The following is a 19005-nucleotide window of genomic DNA, read 5'->3' as shown; positions in this document are numbered from 1 at the left end:
TACAGAAGACCTGAGCTGCCTCCATGTGGCCAAAGCCAGTGGCCACTTTCTGTCTCATGGATTCTCAGTGACCAGCAGTCCTGTCGACCAAGAGCCCTTTTCCAAGACGGTCTCCCATACCTGCTTCCCAGACACCCCACACTCCCTTCTCCTCCCAGCCCCCCTCCATCCACATGACCAGACCTCTCCACACACCTTCCCTCTGGGGGCTCCCACTTGCCTCCACTATATGCTAATGGTGCCCCAGCCCAAATCTCAGCCCAGGGGCCCCCCACTCAAACTTCTAAGCAGTCTCTTCACATGAACCTGTCCTTGATTGGAGTCTTGCACTCTCAAAATCCCATGCTCCCCATCCTCTCTTAACTGTCTTACTTCCTGACACCACCACCCACCCACACACTCATAAGAAGATTCTAGAACATACTCCATTCCTCTTATTCCTTCACCCGCTGTGAACCACCTACCGGGAATTCCAGCCAAGCTCTCTCTGATCACCTGAATCCAGCCATCGCTCTCCAACTCAGAACACCCCTCAACCTTCCTCTGGGCCCAGCCCACCCCAGCCCATGTGTCCAGTTCTCCTCCCGGCCGCCAGAGTACCCCTCCCAAATCAGAGTGTACAAGGGTCCGGCGGGTCGTGCTGGGTCAGCCAGATGGCATGCGGGCACTGCGGGCTACCTGCGGGCCAGGCTTCCTCTCGCTAAGCTTTGTGACTGTCCCTCAGTCCACGGCGAATACTCAAGTGCTTCCATGGAATAGGCACCCGGTAAATTATTTTTGAATAAGTTACGTGGGAAAAGGTAAATTTCCTAAGAGGGTTATTAACAGCTGGAATCTTGGATTTGTATCTCCTTAATAAAGGTCTCTATGTGAAATGAGGAACACGAACGTCCAACAGCTTCCCGTGGCACCTAAATTAACCATCCTACCTGCTTGCCTTCTTTTTTTTTTTTTAAAGCTTTTTTTAATTTATTAATTGGACAGAGAGAAATCACAAGTAGACAGAGAGGCAGCCAGAGAGAGAGAGAGAGAGAGGGAAGCAGGCTCCCTGCCGAGCAGAGAGCCCGACGCGGGACTCGATCCCAGGACCCTGAGATCATGACCCGAGCCGAAGGCAGCGGCTTAACCCACTGAGCCACCCAGGCGCCCCCCTGCTTGCCTTCTTAACACCACCTTCGTTCCCTTGCCCGCTGCAGGCTCTGAGATTTCTGCTGCCTAAACAGGCCATCCTGGCCACAGGGCCTTTGCATTTGCCATACCCCTGCCTGGAATTCTTTCCCCTCCGTGCTTTGTCAGTCAGTCTCAGCTTAAGTGTGTCTCTTCAGAAAAGCACCCCGGGACCACCTCTAGCTAACAAATTCTGCAGCCCACCTCCCCCCCACACACCACCTCCACCACCAACCCGACACCCCAGTTACTCTACTCCCATCACATCGCATCATCTTGCTCCCTTCATGGGACTTATCCCATGACATGCGGTCATTTCATTCATTCGTTTGACTGGTCTGGGATCTGTCTCCTCCCCACCTCGAAAGGTCCGCAAGGGCCAGGCTACTGCCTGGTCCCCACTGGAACACCGCTAAGCTCTTTGCGGGGCCAGGGGCTGTCCTGGACAGGCCGCCTGCACCCTCGCTACGTCCACCCACCCTGGGACACCTCTGCCAGGTCACCCCCATCTTGCTGATGAGCAAGTGGGAACAAAGAGGGGTCAAGTGGGTTGCCCAAGGTCTGGCGCGGGAAGAGGTACAGCAGGGGCCACGTCTCCATCTATCCCCGACGCTCAGCACGGGCCTGGCCTTATAAAACCCAGGGCCTGCAAAACAAGCAAAGCAGTCACGGGAAAAATGAACCGCGCGCCACAGTGTTGAGAGCGGCTGTCTGCGGGTGGCGGAAGAAAGGGCAAGCTTCATTTTCTTCTGTATTTTCCAAGTTCTCCTCCCTGGTCACGCAATACATGCATAATTTCAAGTAAAACAAACCCATACTTTAAAAGACATTCAAAGGCTCTGGGTAATGTCTGGGTTCAGGAATATTTTTCTTCCATTTCCAGAAACTGTTACTCGTCTATTTAATTTAAATCATTGTTTTTCTAGGGAAATTGAATAAAAAGCCCGCATTTTTAAAGCTCCTTCCAAGTCTGCCCACTTCAAACAATGAAGAGAGGGAAGTATTGGGAGCTGGTCCCCCCCTTGTCCCCTTGCTGGAGTTCAGGGGCGCATACCAATCAGGCAGCCGCTAGAAGGGGGAGTTCCACGGGGAGGCCAGGCTCTCCAGAAGGAGGAGGGAGCCAGAGCCAGAAAGGCCACCTCGTCCAGGGTCTTCCACACCGTCCAGGGGTGGGCTCCCCCAACCACCTGCTCTGCCCCGGACTTGGGGGTCTACCTGAAAAGAAGTGGAAGGCGGGGCTCGGTCAAGACCACCCACTCGACGGAAAGGTCTGTGGGAAGATAAATCCCCTGGCAGGGGGTCAGCACCAGGCTCTCACCGAGAGGTGGGAACAGCCCATGCTTCTGGCCAAGTGGTCAGCTTGGCTGCCCTATTTCCCACAGCATGTGGGCACTGCTGCCGGGGACGCCAAAGGCACGGCCAGGCCGGGCCCTGGACAGTGGACACACGGGTGAGAGCTACGCTCTGGGCTAGAGAGAACGAGATGAACTCTGGCTGCTTCCACCCCTCACAGCTGCCTGGCTCTAGGCCTCCGCCTCACTGGGAGCAAAATGGAAATGTTACAACCTACCCCGCAGCCTGGCTGAGGACCAGACAAGCTCCCGTGAGCCACAGGCCTGCCCCTCCGTACCTAGGAGCTCTCTCCGTAAATGCAAGCCTTTACTCTTAGCTCCTTCCTGACATCAGGCCCAGGGCGCCCATCTGGGCAGATGGTTCTACTCTAAGCCCTGACCCTATGCCACAGGGTGATGAACCCGGCTACATGGGTTAAAAAACACACAGTAACTTCAAATAAAGACTAGTAGAGTGTGCTGGGATCGCACACCTGCAGCGCATTCTCTCCCTGCCCTCCTCAGAAGGAAGAAGAAAACAGCATAGAGGAAGAAATCCATCGTAGAGGGATCTCGGGGCCTGACCCGGCTCCAATCCTGCCACTTACACTGTGTCCTTGGGAAAGTCAAGCAACCTAAGACTCAGTTTCCCCATCTGTAAGGTGGGCTCACGGTACCCAAGTGCAGGATCGGTATGGGGATTAAATGAACAGATGCATGAATGAACAACGCCTGGCACATATAGGCATAAACAGGCGTTGTCTTTGAACAAACAAGCACTCAGTCAATGCCTATCTCAAGGGTAGAAGCAGCAGAAGCAACAAGAAATACCAGGTAACCTAAACATCAGTCACTTTCATCTTTGGCTTTTCTGGTATTATTGAAGTTGGGGGGAGGGCTGCAGACTCATCTTCTTGATTCTCCTTTGTCTGGCCTGATATCAAAATGAATACCAGGCAGGGGCAGCAGCAAGCTTCGGGAATAAGAAGAAGTTACTGTGAAACTTTTTTTTTTTTTTTTAAGATTTTTATTTATTTATTTATTTGACAGACACGGATTACAAACAGGCAGAGAGGCAGGCAGAGAGAGAGGGAAGCAGGCTCCCCGCAGAGCAGAGAGCCTGATTCAGGGCTCGATCCCAGGACCCTGAGATCATGACCTGAGCCAAACGCAGAGGCTTAACCCACTGAGCCACCGAGGTGCCCCAAGAAGCTACTGAGAAACTTTAAAGCTTTGCAGGGGCTGGAGATCCACAGAGCATGATGCCCCCGGCAGGCCTGCCTTGGCAGGGTCCCTTTGCCGGTTCCCAGAGGACGCATTGCCCTCTGACCTCAGCCTTCACCACAGCCCTGCCACATGCTCTGCCACAGCCCTGCAGACTTTGGGCTCACCTGACACCAGAGCCTGGCTGATCTCCCAATAGCTACACCTCTGAGCCTTTGCACATGCTGTTCCTTCTATCCAGACCCCTCCCCTCTCCCCACCCCATTCTCCCTCTATTCACGGCTCATGCCTTCGTGGCAGGTAAGTGTGCCCATGTCTGTCTCCCATCCAGAGCTCTCATAACCCTGTCCTTCCAAGAGTCTGACTCTGCCTCTCACACTGTCCCTGAACCCACAGGGATGGGTCACGCCTGCTATTGTCTAAGCCAGGCCCAAACAGCTCTAGTCACCCTAGTGTGTGTCCTGGATATCACATCTTCACCACCTCTGAGTGTTTGACTTGTCCATGGTCCTCAGGCACCACTGCTACTTTGCCTCCCAAATGTCTGGGTCTCCTTGAGTGTGGTTATTCAATTAATGGCAAAGCCAGGCCCTCAATTTACTGAGCCTTATCCTCATCACATCTCCCCGACCCCCAGTGGACACACTGTAATAGAACAACTCGTTTTCTGGGGTGTAGAGTTTGTTTGAGAGCGATTTGTGACCCCTACAAGCACAGGAGGCCCAGCCCAGTGGCTGCCCCTCTCATTTTGTACCCGTGAGGACCCTAAACTAGCCCTAAGGAGGGGTCACACCAGAATGCGAGCCCCAGGCAAGGGCTTGCCCAAGTCACTCACTGCTGGATCCCCTTGATACACTGGTATATATTTAACAGTTGCCTGGTGTGGGGGGTTGGGGGGTGCGCTGTCAGTCATTAAGCGTCTGCCTTCGGCTCAGGTCATGATCCCACAGTCCTGGGATCCAGCCCCATATCGTGCTCCCTGCTTGGCAGGAAGCCTGCTTCTCCCTCTCCCACTCCCCCTGCTTGTGTTCCCTCTCTCTCGCTGTCTCTCTCTGTCAAATAAATAAATGAAATCTTTTAAAAAACAAAAGAAGGAGGGGTGCCTGGGTGGCTCAGTGGGTTAAGCCACTGCCTTTGGCTTGGGTCATGATCTCAGAGTCCTGGGATAGAGCCCCACATCCGGCTCTCTGCTCAGCAGGGAGCCTGCTTCCCCCTCTGTCTCTGCCAATCTCTCTGCCTACTTGTGATCTCTCTCAAATAAATAAATAAATAAATAAAAACAAAAAACAAAAGAAGGGGATGCCTGGGTGGCTCAGTGGGTTAAAGCCTCTGCCTTCAGCTCAGGTGATGGGTCTCAGGGTGGGGGTCTCAGGGTGGGATCGGGCCGGCATTGGGCTCTCTGCTCTGCAGGGAGCCTGCTTCCCCCTCTCTCTCTGCCTGCCTCTCTGCTTACTTGTGATCTCTGTCTGTCAAATAAATTAAAAAATAATAATAATTTAAAAATTTAAAAATAATAAAAAACAAAAAAAGAATTAACAATTAGCTCTCGTCGGGGGAAAATACTTCTGACTTGCAGTATACCAATTTCTGTGGTGTAAATCCTCTCCCTGTGGCCAGTTTCAAGCTACTCAGGTGATACCAGTAAACACAGAGCTGAAGACATCCAAGAGCACAGCTGTGTGCACAGTCTATACATATACACGCAAATCTGTGCACATATACATGCGTACACATACAGATGTATATACCTGCATATAATGTATATGCATCTAAACCACAAAAACATAGGCAATAGTAAAATACAGTGAAATAACTAGAAAGTACTATATTTTGAGTATAGATTACCCTTGTTCTTAGCATAATTTCTTTAATTATAAGCTTATATAGTACAAATTTTTATACTGGCTGTTTAACGGCCAGCTCATAAAAATTCCTAAAATTGAGCAATCAGCTCTCGTGCTTCAGTATGAACTGGCTCCAGGATATCCGTAGTTGGGGCCCTACACAGGCTCTGCAAGGATAGGTCACTCTGGGAAACAGGACCCCAAAGGAAGGCGGCTTTGATGCCCTCTACCAAGACAAAGAAGCTGAGCTGGGGCCCAGGAAGCACAGTGGGATGGAAAGAAAACACGGGCCCACTGCATCCTGTCTCCCCCTCCCCCCAGTCCCACCCCCAACTCCCCTCAAGGGGTATGAAAAGTGGCTCACTCACCGCTGTGAAGCAGGTGACAAGAATACAAGGCCCTGAAGGTAAGCTTGCAGAAGAAAGGAGGGCTGGACATTCAGGGAGACTGAGGCTTGAGTGCTCCAGGAACTAACTGTGACCTCGGGCAGACACTTAAGTGTTATGTTTCACCTCTTCATCTGTAAAATGGGTACAAACCCTTCTTCCCTGCCTAATTATCAGCACTACCATTGAAACAGAGAGATAGTAGATGTGAAAGAACAGTATACCATTATTTTATATACATATATATTTATATATATTTAAGTTTATAGATTTATATATACTATATATTAATATATTTATATAAATATTAATATATTTATACTTATTTAAATTTTATATGTTTACATGTTTATATATATTTCTTAAGACATGTATTTATATTATACATGTATATACACTGGCCTACTTTATCTTTTCAAACTTGATCTAAGAAGATTATATTCTGCTATGCTCCTGTTTTAAGAGACTGCATTGGTGAAGGAGCTAGCCCAGCACCTGGCACTTACCAAATATAAAATATCTGCTAATTAATTTAGAGTTTATCTAATATACAGTAGGCCTCCTTGCTTTTACACTAACCTGGAACTTCAGCCCCAAGGAGTTCACTAGCTTTCTCTCCTCCCTAGTCTCCCCCAAAGAGAAAACCTGAAACAGCACGATTTAGGAGCCATTGGTCACCCATAGCCACTCAATTCGCAACTACTTATTGAGTACCTACTATGTGTCAGGCACTGTTCTAGGCTGGTGATCAAAGACAGACATGGGCCCTGCTCCCAAAGGCTTACCGTTCTCTGGGGGGTATAAACAAGCCACCCCCACTGGAATGAGAGCTCTAAGAGCATCCTGAATGAGAAATCTTTTTCTTTTTTTTTTAAGTAGGCTCCATGGCCCATGTGGAGTTCGAACTCACAACCCTGAAATCAAGAGTCACATGCTTCACCGACTGAGCCAGCCAGGCACCCCATGAACAAGAATTCTTGAGCCAACCTGGCTGACCAGAGAAGAGCCTCCTGGGTAAGGAATGGAGAGTGAAGGATGGGGCCAACTTAGTGGAGAGAAGGATGAGCCCGGGGAAGGTTCTCTGGCAGAAGAGAAAGGGGCAGGGGACCCCGGGAAGGGGAGCGCGATGGAACAGAGAGTGAGAGACACAGATACAAAGCAGAGCCTCACAAGCCACGGGAAGGGTTCTGAGCTTCACTTGGAGACCCTGAGGAAGGAGAAAGATAGCCCCCAACCCACAGTCCCAGGGAGCCTGGAGATGTCCAAACTGTGCCCTCCTTTCTAGTCTATGCCTGAGGCCAGGACACGGGGTCGGAGGGGAGGCTGTGCTGGGGCGCGTGGACGGCCGGACCCTGCAGCCGGTGGCCATTCGGGTGGGGCCTGCGGGGAAGGGCTGAGCAATTACATGAGGCTACACAGCCTGTCCTCTCTCCCCAGCATCCGCGGAGAACAGATGGGGCTCCAGGCAGGCAGTCCATGCCTTCCCCCACTTGAGTCCCTGGGGAAGGCCAAGGACTCTGAGATGATGTCTCCACTCCAGAGCCAATGGAAAGTGCAGCCCACCCCACCCCCCACCTCCCTGCTGTGGCCCAAGATGGGGTCCTCAGGTTATTGAAGTGAAAAGGAGATTCCTGCCCCCTGCCCCCAGGACGCCCCACCCTGGGAGAAAGAGGAAGTACCAGCCCCACACTCTCCTACATCAGGCCTGGGGGCTACCCCTCAGACACCACCCCTGGAGGCCTGGAGGCTAGTCTTCATTCTCAGCGGGGCGCCCACCCCCGACACACTCCCCTGCCTCAAGGAGTGTCCAGGCTTGACCTCGTTCTGCAGCCGTGGCCTTCCAGCTGACCAGGGCACCCTCTCCTCCCACACTCCCTCCTTTGTGAGGCTGCCCCTGTTCTACCTCTGGGCAAGGGTCCAGGGCCGGAGAGGCCAGTCCGGAACAGAGGTAACGGGAGCATCCCCCCACTCCATGTACTCCAGGGACCCCCAAGGTCAGCACAGGGAGAGAAGGACCACACTGGCAGCAGGACCTGAAGGCCTGGTGAATGGCCTGGACAGTGAGGCGCCGGGTCTCTGTCTCTCTCTCCCTCTCTCTCTCGCGCGCACACACACACTGATGCACAAAGAGCAGTCAGGAGTCATGCTGAGCGAAGGGGCACCCAAGGGACACAGAGACTGGGGTGGGGGAAGGAATACACACACACACACACACACACGCAAGACGTACACACACTCACACTCACAACTCAAATGACACAAGGAGAGACAGACACACACCGACAGAAGACCCAGGTTCGGGGGCCTCTCACACACCCAGGGACATACCCACGCCACGCAGGATCCGGGACGAAGGGACACAGAAGACGCCGCTCCTGGGGACACACATTCACACCAGGGCCATGGGGAAGGCCCGGAGTTCGGGACTCGCACACCCAGAAGCACACCCGGGACCCCGGAGCACGAAGGAGCCCAGAGACCTTCCGCCAGCCAGCAGGGACGAGCCGAGGGCCCCCCATCCCCCGCCGACGCGGGGCGGTGGGGACCCCGGGGCCTCGGCGACGCCCGCTCGCAGCCCCCACGGCCCTTCGCGCAGTGCGCGCCCCCACCCCCCGCGCCCGGCCCCCCGCGCCCAGCCGGCCGCACTCACCGGCTCCGGCCGCCCGGCCGCGCCTTTGTTGTCCGCGCCGCTCACAAAGCGCCGGCCGCCGCTCCGCGCGTCAGCTGCCCCGGCGGCCGCGGGCGCCCAGGGCCGGGCGGCCCCAGCCCCGCGCCCCAGCCCCGCGCCCCAGCCGCCGCCGCGCGCGCGCGCCGCCCGCGAGGTCGCGGCCCGGCCGGGAGTGCGCCCGCCGCCTCCGAGCGGCCTGGTCCCGCCGCCGCGCACGGCGCGACGCGGCGCCGCCCCCGCCCGCCCGGTCCCCGCTCGCCGCGGCTGAAGTCACCGCTTAACCCCTGGCGGCCGGGCCCGCGCCGGGGAGCCCCGCCCGGCCGGCCGCTCGCGGCGCAGGTGGGGAAACCGAGGCCCGCGGGGGCGGGGCGGGGCAGCGCCCCCGCCCCCGCCCCCGGCTCCTTCACCGCCCGCGTCGGCTCCCGCGGTCCTGGTCTCCCGCGGGAAGGTCCCGCGCACACGGCGGCCGCTTCTGCTCCTCCCTCACTTCCAGGAGTTTGCCAGGGCTTCCCGGGGAGGGGAAGAGATTCCCGTGGGGGGGGGGGGGGCTGTGCGCCCCCCGCCCCGGGTTCGGGTCACCGCAGCCTTTGGGGGCGCTGCGGGGGGGCGCGGGGGGACTTTGAGATCAGGCTGCTGAAGGGCAACAACCCCGCCGATTAGCCCGATTAGTGATGAGAACACTGAGGCTCAGAGCTGTGAGCAAACGGCCAAAGCTCGCCAAGCAAGGACGTGGTGGATCAGAGATCCTAGCCCTCGCCTCCCTTCCAGCTCCCCAAGCGGCCAAACCCTAGCTACTCCCTCCCAGCATCCCAAAGAGGGCCCCCGGATATGATGCAATGAATTACAGTTATCAGGTCGTTAATTAAGATTATCCCCGTTGTTATTAAACAGTGCCCTGCAGCCCCTCTGTTTGCACCGAAATTCACACTCGGGCTTATCAGCAATTACTCCCGGGTTGATAATAATGAGTTCTGCAGCCTCCAAAGGGCACAGGTGTATGTACATTGGAATCTTTGTCAGCCTGTGTTGGTTCATTCAACAGAGCCAGCAAAAACCTTTCTCTTCACTACTCCCTCTTTGCCAGGCACCAGCCTGAGGGGCTAGGAATGAAACAAGGAACCAGACAGACCCCAGCCCTGCCCCCCTGGCTCTCAGCAGCTTGGAGGAGACAGAAATGAACAGGGCCCCACAGTGCAGTGAGACAAACCACGCTCTCTGAAATCATCTTATTCGTTGATTTGTTTGCTTGTTTATTGTCCCTCTCCACACGAGGACATAAGCTCCTTAGAGCCTGTCCTAAGAGTCCTTCATAGAGCATCCAAAGCCCCCGGCCTGGGGTAACACTAGGCCCATAGTAAGCAGCCGGTAAGTATTGGTTGAGCACTTACTATGTTCCAGACATCATTCCGCACGCAGGAGACATCAGTGAACAAAAGGGACATGCCCTCCCCACTGCTGAATCTTCCCCTTCAGGGGTGAATAAACAGGGCCCCTGACAACAGACAGGAAAGTTTTCTGGATTGCCAGAGTAGGGGCTAAGGGCAGGCCAACCCAAAATGTGCCGCTTAGGTATATTTGTTATTTTAAATAAAGTTACTTAAGGGAGCATCTGTTTAGGAAGGGCATTCAGGCCCCCTCTGTCCCCCTGAAAGCAGGAAATAGATCTCCCACGTGCAAGGGTACTACCCCGTCTGTACCAGGAGGTAAACAGACACCCCTCTCACCGGAGATACAACATGTAGAGGTGAGTGGATTGTGCAGACAACCCTTGTTCCCTAATTTTTTTTCCAATTTATATTTTCTTTTTACTAAATCATATTACCCCAGCCCAATTTCTGATTAGAATCCATTACTAATGAGAGTCCCCCAAATTAAGTTTTCTTTGTCCTGTCAATTCTTCACAGATTTTTTTGGTTTTAGGATTTGGGGGTTTGGGGTTTTTTTTGTTTTGGTTTTGGTTTTGTGGGTGTTTTTGTTTGTTTCTTGACCTACAAAGTATAAAAAGTGCCTGCACTGGGTATTTCTTTAAGTCTCAATTTCACAATTAGGCTTCTGTGTGCACATAATGAAATTTAGATCTGAGGCGCCTGACTGGCTTAGTCGGTGGGGCAGGTAGGTGACTCTTGATGTCAGGGTCCTAAGTTCGAGCTCCATGTTGGGTGTAGAGTTTACTTTAAAAAAATAAATAAATAGGGGCACCTGGGTGCCTCAGTGGCTTAAGCCTCTGCCTTCAGCACAGGTCATGGTCTTGGGTCCTGGGATAGAGCCCTGCATCAGGCTCTCTGCTCAGCAGGGATCCTGCTTCCTCCTCTCTCTCTGCCTGCCTCTCTGGCTACTTGTGATCTACGTCTGTCAAATAAATAATCTTTTAAATAAATAAATAAAACCTTGGGATTTTTTTCCTCCTGTTAATCTGTCTCATATAAATTTAATTCTTAGTCCACGTGTAGACCTGGAAGAATAGGGGAAGATTTTTTTCCTTCCCTCCACCAGCAAAGCAGCTAGAACATCTTCAGATGTCCAGTGAGTGATACAACATTAAGCCTTGGGCCAGAATTTAGACGCCTGGGTCCTGCTGGCACAGACAGAGCCAAGTACAAGTTCCTAGACCTGCATTTGCAGCCTTTCAGATCTGCTCCAACTTCTCTCCTTGTCTGTCTTATTTCCTCCCTGGGCCTAACCACCTCCTCCACCCTCACCCTTTCTGTTGTTTTGTTAGCTCTGGACATACATGCTAACTAGAACTGTCTTCAGCTTGATGGCCTGAGGGCAGGGGCCATACCCCAGGGCCCTATCCTACCCCCTGGAGCCCAGCACAGGTGAGGGGCACACTCAACGTTAGAGTATCATAGGAGACTTCAAGTGGACATTCTCAAAGCATCATCAGATAGACTCTTCTGGACCCAGGCTGGCAACCCCCCAGCTGAAGAAAACACGGAGCCTGCAGAAGCGTGGGATTCGCCCTCAATGGTTTTGTTGTTGTTTATCGGCCACCACATTTAACAACTGGGGGATTTCCCTTAAAAAGCCAGATTGTTGGCTTCTCAACAAACCTGAAGATCCCTCATCCCTCTGGGGACCACACTCCGCAAGCCCCCTGGAGGGGTCGCCCCTTACGCAGAGCTCTGTTTCTCCGATTGCCACCCTCCCCCCTCCCTGCCCTGTGGCACCCCCTCCAGCTTGGAGGCCTATCCTCTGGAAAATCGCGTTTTCCTTTGGTCTTCCTCTGAGTTCTACTTTTAGGAGAGAGAATCACATCACGAAACCCACATTCAGCATAAATGAGCCTTCAGCCCTCACCTTTTTACATCGCGGCTCTCCGCCATCTCCACCACCTCACACAGACCCCTGCTCTCTCACCTCCCTGGCTTCACGGTCTCAGCCCCACACACACAACTCAAGATCCGTGGGGCTTTCCTTTGCCCACGCTATTCCCGCCGCCTGGAATGCCACGACTGCTCCTTCCCCCCCAGACACAGTGGCTAATGCTTTCTGAGGCTGTCACTGGCTAACACCTTTTCAAGGTCAAGGATCTCTTCTCTAGGGCCCCCAGACTGGACCCCGGGGCCTCCCACAGCACCCACCAGTCCTCAGGGCATCCTTCCTACCATGTGGTGTGGTGTACAGTTGACCTTGGAAAAAGACAGGTTTGAACTGGGTGGGTTTACTTATACATGGATTTTTTTTAAGATTTTATTTATTTATTTGATAGAGAGAGATCACAAGTAGACAGAGAGGCAGGCAGAGAGAGAGGAAGGGAAGCAAGCTCCCTGCTGAGCAGAGAGCCTGATACGGGACTCGATCCCAGGACCCTGAGATCATAACCTGAGCCGAAGGCAGCGGCTTAACCCACTGAGCCACCCAGGTGCCCCATACATGGATTTTTTTCAGTAAAAATGTATTTTCTCTTCCTTATGGTTTTCCCAATTACATTTTCTTTTCTCTAGCCTATGTAATTATAAGAACACAGTATATAATCCATATAGTGTACCAAATATGTTAATCGACTGTCCGTGTCATTGGTAAGGCTTCCTTCTGGTCAACCATAGGCTGTTAGCAGTTACATTTGGGGGAGCCAAAAGTTGTATGCGGGGGGGGGCACCTGGGTGGCTCAGTCGGTTAAGCATCTGCCTTCACCTTACATCATGATCCCAGGGGAGTCTGCTTCTCCCTCTCCCTCCCCCTGCTCATGCTCTCTCTTGCTCTCTCTCTCAAATAAATAAAACCCTTTTTTTAAAAAAGTTGTTAAATGATGTGGGGAAAATCTCAGTGTGAGATCGGAAGCCATCAAAATCCTTGAGGAGAACACAGGCAGCAACCTCTTCGACCTTAGCCGCAGCAACTTCTTCCTAGAGACATTGCCAAAGGTAAGGGAAGCAAGGGCAAAAACGAACTATTGGGACTTCATCAAGATCAAAAGCTTTTGGGGGCTCCTGGGTGGCTCAGTGGATTAAGTCCCAGGGTCCTGGGATCGAGCCCACATCAGGCTCTCTGCTCTGCATGAAGCCTGCTTCCTCCTTCCTCTCTCTGCCTGCCTCTCTGCCTACTTGTGATGTGTGTGTGTGTGTGTGTGTGTGTGTGTGTCAAATAAATAAATAAAACCTTTTTAAAAAGAGAGAGATCAAAAGCTTTTGCACAGCAAAGGAAACAGTCAACAAAACCAAAAGACAATTGACAGAATGGAAGAAGATATTTGTAAATAACATATTAGATAAAGGGCTAGTATCCAAAATCTATAAAGAACTTATCAAACTCAACACCCAAAGAACAAATAATCCAATCAAGAAATGGGCAGAAGACATAACCAGACATTTCTAAAAAGAAGACATCCAGATGGCCAATAGACACATGGAAAAGTGTTCCACATCACTTGGCATCAGAGAAATACAAATCAAAACCACAATGAGATACCACCTCACACCAGTCAGAATGGCTAAAATTAACAAGTCAGGAAACAACAGATGCTGGTGAGGATGCGGAGAAAGGGAAACCCTCCTACATTGTTGGTGGGGATGCAAGCTGGTGCAGCCACTCTGGAAAATAGTATAGAGGTTCCTCAAAAAGTTGAAAATAGGGCTACCCTACGACCCAGCAATCACACTACTGGGTATTTACCTTAAAGATACAAATGTAGGGATCCCAAGGGGCACGTGCACCTGAATGTTTGTAGCAGCAAGGCCCACAATAGCCAAACTGCAGAAAGAGCCTAGATGTCCATCAACAGATGAATGGATGTAGAAGTATGGTATATATATATACAACAGAATACTATGCAGCCATCAAAAGAAATGAAATCTTGCCATTTGCAACGATGTGGATGGAACCAGAGGGTATTATGCTGAGCGAAATAAGTCAATCAAAGAAAGACAATTATCATCTGATCTCCCTGATATGAGGAAGTTGAGAGGCAGGGCAAGAGGGTTGTCAGGGATAGGGAAGGAAAAAATGAAACAAGATGGGATCAGGAGGGAGATAAACCATAAGAGACTCTTAATCTCACAAAACAAACTGAGGGTTACTGGGGAGTGGGGAGGTAGGGAGAGGGTGGCTGTGTTATGGACATTGGGAAGGGTATTTGCTATGGTGAGTGCAGTGAAATGTGTAAGCCTAACGATTCATAGACCTGTACCCCTGGGGCGAATAATACATTATATGTTTATAAAAATAATTTTTTAAACAAATAAAATAAAATAAATTAAAATAAAATAAAAAGTTGTTGGGGGTGGCTGGATGATGGACACTGGGGAAGGTGTGTGCTATGGGGAGTGCTGTGAAGTGTGTAAGACTGATGAATCACAGACCTGAACCCCTGAAACAAATAATACATTATGTTAATTTTTTAAAAGTTGTATGTGGATTTTCTACTGTGAAAGGGGTCAGTGCCCTGAAACCCTGAGGTGTTCAAAGGTCCACTGCCTTTGTGCACGTCTCCTCCTGGACTGTGAGTCCTTGCGGTCTGGGACTCTGCTGTCTCATCCACGGTGCCTCCCCACAGCCTGGGACAGAGCCTGGTAGAGCACAGGCACGAGACAAATATTTGCTAAGTAGATGAGTAAATGGTTTTCAATGGCCACAACAGGAACAAAAAGGATTTCTGGGAACGTTGCCACGCCCCAGAACATTCAATTAACCAGAATTTCCCACTTGCTGAGCATTCTGGTGGGTGCAGGGTTTATTGTGTAAGCATATCCATTAATGATACATCTGGATGGGGCTAGAATCCTATTCTGCCTTGTTTCCACCGCTGACCTGGGGAAGAGGGAAGGAGGGAGGAAGAGAAGACAGGGGTGGTATTTTCCGCTGGCCAAAGAGGCTAAGTGTCTTGCCCGAGGTTGCCTAGCAAGCTGATGGCAAAGTCAGGATGGGAACGCAGGTCTCCAGCCTCTGGTTCCAGCCCAGGCCCCCTTCCACCAGCCCCACCCCATAGTGGAAAAGGAAGTAGGTAGATGGGAAAGCAGACTTTCCAAGCCCAGATACCACATTCACCCAGGCAGTATGAATGGAAAACATGCAGGAAGTGGTCAGTCCTTAGTATTTTGTATACCATCAAACCAATCATAACCAGGCTATTATCTAAGAGAGGCAGGATCCCATTTTGATGATGAAAAAAAGACAAATACAAGGATACCTGAGTGGCTCAGTCAGTTAAGCTTTCGACTCAGGTCTTGATCTGGGTGTCCTGGGGTCAGTCCCACATCAGGCCCCTGTTCAGTAGAGAGCCTGCTTCTCCCTCTACTTGCCACTCCCCTTCCTTGTGCTCTCCATCTCTCTCTCTCTCTCTCTCTCTCTCTCTCTCTCTCTCTCCCTGAAAAATAGATAAAGTCTTTTTAAAAAGAAAGAAAGAAAGAAAGACACAATCTACCTTACATGGATGAAACTCTCTTCCCATAATACTCCTGCCCCTGTAGGACTGTCATTTTGAAGGCGTCTAGGATGCACTGAGCAACCACCCCCACTTCAAGCCTTCTAGGTTCCTCCGCACCCCAAGACCTGCATTTGTGGGGAAGCAAGCTGAGATCAAAGGCACAGCCTCAGGCAGAGGGGGTTTGGGGGCTCAGGTGAAGAAAGGAACTTGACTGGGCGCCTGGGTGGCTCAGTGTGTTAAGCCGCTGCCTTCAGCTCAGGTCATGATCTCGGGGTCCTGGGATCGAGTCCCGCATTGGGCTCTCTGCTTGGTGGGGAGCCTGCTTCCTCCTCTCTCTCTCTCTGCCTGCCTCTCTGCCTACTTGTGATCTCTCTCTGTCAAATAAATAAAATCTTTAAAAAAAAAAAAAAAAAAAAGAAGGGAACTTGACTTCTCTGAGCTATCACTTCATGGGCCTGAGTGTCAAGGACAGGCCAATCTGAGAAGCTCCTTGTCTTGGGGACGTGGGTTCAAAGTTCTCCCAAAACCCCCACAGGAGGGGGATGGGCAGTCATGTTCAGTGGGCTGGACACAGTCATGATACAGAGCTCTGCCACCCCAAGAGCTCTGTGGCACCCTAAAAACAATCCTCACCCTCTTCCACTCTGTCCCACTGCCTGCAAAGTAGGAACAATTATCCTATTGCCTCTGCTATGTTCACAAAAGTTTGAAGGATCAAGTCAATATTACTTAGCAGAGATTTTTCAACTTCCCACTAACGACATTAGCTCAATAGGCTATTTGATACTATATTATCATAAATAGTCAAATTCTTATTAATGAGAATCAAGCTAGTATAGCAGTGGTCAAAAGCTTAAATTCCTGGGATTCTCCCCCATTGGAGAAGTAAATGACAGATACAGAAAGGGAGAAAAGTCAAATGGCCCCCTATGATGTTGGGCTGGAATGGGAAGTGTCTGTGAGCGCCTAGCTCTGTCCACCATGAAGGCCCTGGAGCACGGACACCCAATAGCGATGAGCACACTTAGCAGCCAGATCATGGCTTCTAAATACCATTCTCGGCTCAAGCGATCCAGAGCTTCATGGAGTCACGGCTGATTTCAGAGGAAGGACCATCTGAGCCTGTAAACTAGGGCTGGGCCAGAACCTGATATCTTGCTCAAGAAGTGATGGCAACATCACACAATGACAGAGAAACCAGCTCATGGAGGCTCCCATGAGCCAAACCGCGAGTAATTGGACCATCAGAATAAATAATGATTGGGAGGGTTTATATCCCGTTGAATACAAGAGGAAACCAAGAGTCCATACTGATGTGACAAGTAGTAAGCCAGTGAGTACCCTGAAGGCTAGGAATGGCTATTTACACTGGCTTGAGCACTTCCCCACACAATACCTTGTAACCACTGAGGGGAAGAGAACAGCTTCACAGACACCTCCTCACCCACATGCTCAAACTTCATCACCCACATGCTCAGGACCGGCAGGGGGCTATTTGGACACCATGAGTGTCCCAATGGGATGCGTGGAGAAGGTCACTATAGCATGGCACCTGATTCCTGCCAAGGGTGCACAACAACTCATACAATCATGAGCAAATGTCACAAAAACCTGAAATTGACAGACATCTCTCTAAAGGTCTTCCAAAATGCCCAGGTCACAAAAGTCAAGGAAAGACCAAGGAACCTTTTCAGATTGAGGGAAAACAGAGACCGGACAACTAAACGCCATGTGTGGTTCTAAACGCCACCCTTTCAGTATAAAATAAAGGCCATTACTGGGACAGCTGGCAAGACTCCACAGGGACTGAGGATGAGATGGTGGGAATGCATCGTGTGCATTTCCTGATTTTGATGGTTGGATCACCATTGTGGTGGAGCATGTCCTTGTCCGTAGGAAATACACACTACATATCCAAAGGAAAAGAATATGATAGCCATTTCCTCTCAAATGCCTCAGAGGGAAACGCATTATACCCACAGCTTGTCTGTCAGTTTACAGTTGTTTCTAGAATCAGATCATTCATGCTAATCTTCAGCACGTCATGTCTTTTTAGAGTCTCAGTTTTACCATCTGCATAGTGGGAGTGAAAGTAATAATACCAACCTCATGGTTGTGTAGAGAAATAAATGAGATGATATTTGTGGGATGTTCACAGAACTGGGTTCGTATACATAGTCCAAAATTTTGAAGAACTAGGTAATTTTTCTTTTTCGTTGTGCAATTCCCATTTCCAGGATATAGAGTAAGGTGGCAAACTCCCATGCCCAGGGGGCCAGACTGGGGTACCACAGGGAAAGTGGGTACCCCTGAGGGCCTGGAAAGCACATGCATCAGGTAAAGAGGACAGTCACCCCAGTTCTAGTAGATGCTATATATCTATTCTCGGTGTTCCCAGAGTTTTCTCTTTTTTTTTCCCCCAAAGAGAAGGCGAAAGTCCAGATTTCTATATTGAATCCCTTGATTTTTAATACTGACAACTATTTCAAATTATAAATGGGCCAATAATTTGTGAACCAAGTGCCAGCAGCAGCAGTTCTGAAAGCTTGTCCTGATGGCTTGGAAACACCCCTTGGGAATGCCCCTGTGGACTGGTGGGGTGGGGGGGGAAGCACCAAACCACTGTTTGCAGTTCTTCTGCCTCTCTGATTGTACCCCGGGAGAACCTGGGGTAGACCTGCCAGGATATGCCTCCCTCCACCCCCATGAGCCCTGGCAGCAGGCTCCTCCCCAGCACAGCTGATTGGGTGAGATGATGAACATCTGACTGAAACCCAATCAATCAGCACGTTTCTCTCAGGAATTTGAACTTGGCGAGGTGAGAGACAGTCAAAGGACCGTGGACCTGGAGCCCGGAAGATCGCGCAGGGCCCCTGCCAGCCTTCACAAACCACAGCCACGTTCAAATCCAGGTTCCAGGGAGACCGGAAGTGTCATAGGAAAGCCAAAAAAAGAAAAAAAAGAAAGAAATTAATTCAGGAGTATAGCATAAAAGTGAGGCAGAGAGACATGTAGATCTAGAAGATGCTCACAATAAAAACAAGAGTGATAATAAGAGCAAATACTCATATACCACTTTCCACAGCAGGCTCTGTCTTACCTTACACCTTACTCATTTTATCCTTATAGCAACTTTATAAAGTAGGCACTTTGAGGAGGGCCTGACGGGCTCAGTCAATTGGGCATCCGACTATTGATTTCTGCTCAGGTCATGATCTTGGGGTCATGTGATCCAGCCCGACATCAGGCTCCCCGCTCAGCATGGAATCTGCTGGACATTCTCTCTCTCTCTCTCTTCCTCCCCCCTGCCCCACCCCCAGCTCATGCTTTCTAAATAAATAAATAAATAAAATCTTACTTAAAAGTACATGTAAATAAATAAATAAATAAATAAAATCTTACGTAAAAGTACATACATAACCCCATTTTAAAGATGAGGAAACTGAGGCCCAAAGCCTTGAATGTCCATCCAAGTGGCCCAGTGTGTTTTTACAAGCCCCCTCAGTTGCAGTTGCGAGTG

The 19005-nt window shown here is 50.8% G+C and overlaps 1 protein-coding gene across 8 annotated transcripts in view; it reads right to left on the bottom strand.

The window, feature by feature from the left end:
• Window positions 1–19005, bottom strand: part of ARHGEF10L (Rho guanine nucleotide exchange factor 10 like) — a 156103-nt gene that overhangs the window by 128709 nt on the left and 8389 nt on the right. For 7 of the 8 annotated variants that reach the window (XM_059134830.1, XM_059134838.1, XM_059134836.1 and 4 more), the window contains exon 1: window positions 8603–8737. The exons of the other annotated variant lie outside the window; for it this stretch is intronic. The gene's annotated coding sequence lies outside the window, so the exon portion shown is untranslated. Of the gene's footprint in view, window positions 1–8602; window positions 8738–19005 lie in introns of those variants that run through there. 8 annotated transcript variants of the gene reach the window in all.

Source organism: Mustela lutreola, chromosome 10, assembly GCF_030435805.1.
Source record: "Mustela lutreola isolate mMusLut2 chromosome 10, mMusLut2.pri, whole genome shotgun sequence".
NCBI classification, from domain to species: Eukaryota; Metazoa; Chordata; class Mammalia; order Carnivora; family Mustelidae; genus Mustela; species Mustela lutreola.
Note: the sequence above shows the minus strand (reverse complement) of the source record. Positions and strands in the feature narration are given on the sequence as shown.